A 3,022-nucleotide genomic window follows, 5' to 3' on the forward strand; every position below is an offset into this window, starting at 1 on the left:
ATTGCCACGCTTGTCTTGGTGTGGCAATAGTATCATTTGCCACGCAAATTTATCCATTGTGGGATACCATTCATTATTGCCACGGCCGCGTTGCCGTTGCAACAGTATCATTTGCCACGCAAATTTATTCATTGCGATATACCGTTCATTATTGCCATGACCTCGGTGCCGTTGCAACAGTATAATTTGCCACGCAATTTTATTTGTTGCGGAAGATTAATTGTTATTGCAACAATAGTCATGTCGTGGCAATAGTATTATTTGCAACGTAAATAAGTCTGTTGCCATACAACATATTGCCACGCATCACGGCTCGTAGGTATAGCTTTTATTGCAACGCTAGTAACATTTAATTTTGGTTTAATAAATCATCATTGCAAATCAATAAACCATATCAAAAGCAATTGCACCCACATATATTAATTATAATTAATCATTCAATATGTTGCCAAACCCATGAAATAGTAGCTAAAATCATAAACGAGTGTACAATTAACTCATTATTTGACAACTTTTTACAAACTTCCTAACATCTATGCAGCACTTGAGAAATTCCTAGCAGCCCAACATGTCATCTCCTCGGCTATGTCCTCACTTGATTATGAGCCTCCCACTAAAACCTTGTCCACCTACTACCAAAAGAATATGATTGGGATATTAGAACAATATTAAGTTTACTAATTTTTGCACAAATGTAAAGAGATGAAGATATAAAATGGTTCTAATTTATAATTTCATATACAAAAGCCATCAACCAAGCTTTTGCATAGTTGAAGTTCTACTGCAATTCTGCAATTGAGCAAATGTTGTCGATCTAGTTGCTGCAATTCCTTTTTCCATGAAAAAGATGGAAGTCATGTTCCATTGTTCCAGAACTACAAACGTATGAATCAATTTCTAGTTTTACTCAAATTCTTACTGTATGCTTATTACAATTATGTTTTTCCATGAAAATAACATTCTGTGTTTTCACAATAACTTGATATTTTGTTCTCTACTTTCTCAATCTTTATTTTGGTCTCTGTATATCCCTCTCTTTTCAGAGTTTAAATGTTGTTCAAGATGTCAGCAATCCTTACTCCTTGGAAGCGTAGATGGCTGGGAATTTTTGCAAAATTCCATTATAAGTATAGGTCGATTATATAAGTTCAATTGACTTTACAAATGATAATTTATATATTTTTTTGCAGGCTACATATTGAAGGCATGGTTCTATTGGGTAATACAAGTTTTTGCAGCAGTCTAGTAGACACATGCAGCTGTGTTCCATTTTATTGCATTAGAAGATGTATGCATTCTCTTTTGCTCTTTATAAATTCTGCTAAAAGAAGCAGAGTCTATCAGCAAGCCTTGGGGAGGGATGGAGAAGAAAATACGGCTTTGATCCTATCCATCGTGGCCTTTTCAACGGATCAGATGCAGCTACTGCATATGTTACAGTAGCAGCTACCTTCTCTGAATTTTTAAGGCAGCAGCAGTTTAGTTGATTACAAAAATCATAACTTGAGTAGGTGTTGGTGCACCTTTTTGTACGGTGACAATGCTTCCAGGCTGAGTCTACAAACATCAAGTTGTTTGATCTATTTTAGCTACAGTTCAAGGTACATGGAACATAGTGAAATAATGTCATTACCTCCTATAACCCATCTTCATTTTCATTTTCATGTCCACCGGTCTCATCTTCCTCTTCTATGATTGATGCAACTTGTGTACTGGCATTGTTTTGCAGGGTACTCTATACATACAAATATTGGGGTGAAAGATTAGGAATCACAATCATAAGATTATCAAGAGTACAAAGGATAAAAAAAATATTCTAATACCATAATCATAGCTCCTTCTTTGTGTTGCGCTAGCATATTAAGAAATTCTTGCTTCATTTCTTCTCTTAAGTTTATCTTAGCATTTTCCAGCTCCTCTTGCATCCTCCTCCTATTTTCTTCATTCTCCCTTTCCCTTTCTACAGCTTCTTACGCAATCTGTTCTTTGAGCTTGTCAACCTCCGCTTCTAAAGCAATGCTCATCTCCCTAGCTGCAGCTTGAGCACGTGCATGTACTTCAAGGTTCTCTCTTTCATAAGTTCTCTGCGAGTTCGATACGTAGCCAAATATCCATGCCCATGTAATTTGGATGATTTGATTTGTGTTGTTTCTTTGTAGCATGACTGGAAAATCATGTTCTCCTCAACAGTTGTAAGTGCTGGTCTATTAGGTTCTAATCCAATCTTACCAATTTTCATGGTTACATTTTCCTAAATTAAATAACAGAACCTGTAAAGAGTTGCTTGACACTACCAGCAGCTATAAAAAAGGTTGACAAAACATTTACTTACATATACTGAAGCTGATACAAGATTTGACCATGCGCCATGTTTTGTGTGAGTGGTCCTCCAAAGAAGAAGATCACTTGGCTCTTCACCAGTTTCTTGGTCTCTCTAGGATGCCAAAAAATTCAGCACACAAATATTGCATCATACAAGGGAAGGACTAGATTAGTGTATCTAATGATTACTAGCTCAAACCTACATTGTGAGAAGTTCTTTGAACCCATCACATGCTTGTTTCTTTGCTGCTGACGGTTGGAGGAGTTCTGGCTGCTAAGTTTCTGCAGAATGAGAACTAGTGGTATGTAACAATGCAACTTTGGTCCATCAATTTTGTTTGACAAAGTAGATTTTACTAGCACTAACCTTGAATCTATTAGATCCAAAATACAACTGCAAGTAGTGCCACTCAAAAAGGTGTATTTCTTCGGGTTTATTTTGTATCCTCTCACCATAACTATTATAAGCCTTGTATGTGGCACTCAGATCAGATCGCCATCCTCTGTACCACTCCTTGGCAATTTCCCATATTTTCTCTTTTCTTTTATCCACATCATCAATGTTGATGAAGTTCCACCTAAGTTGTTTACAATTAAAAAGCAATGAAATGTTTTATTAGAACTAGTATAATGCCCGTGCTAACGCTAAGGTGGCATGTAGAAAAAATAAATCATAAAAATTAAAAACAAATCAACGGTA

General features: G+C 36.2%; 1 long non-coding RNA gene across 1 annotated transcript; it reads right to left on the reverse strand.

Moving 5' to 3' along the window:
- Window positions 1-392: 392 nt before the first annotated feature.
- Window positions 393-1,753, reverse strand: LOC136490922 (uncharacterized). Its single transcript, XR_010767908.1, has 2 exons — window positions 1,634-1,753; window positions 393-632 (listed from the first exon to the last, which is right to left on the reverse strand). It is a non-coding gene; the product is annotated as an uncharacterized lncRNA (long non-coding RNA).
- Between the last annotated feature and the right edge of the window lie 1,269 nt (window positions 1,754-3,022).

This window comes from Miscanthus floridulus, chromosome 11 (assembly GCF_019320115.1).
Source record: "Miscanthus floridulus cultivar M001 chromosome 11, ASM1932011v1, whole genome shotgun sequence".
Taxonomy (NCBI): domain Eukaryota; kingdom Viridiplantae; phylum Streptophyta; class Magnoliopsida; order Poales; family Poaceae; genus Miscanthus; species Miscanthus floridulus.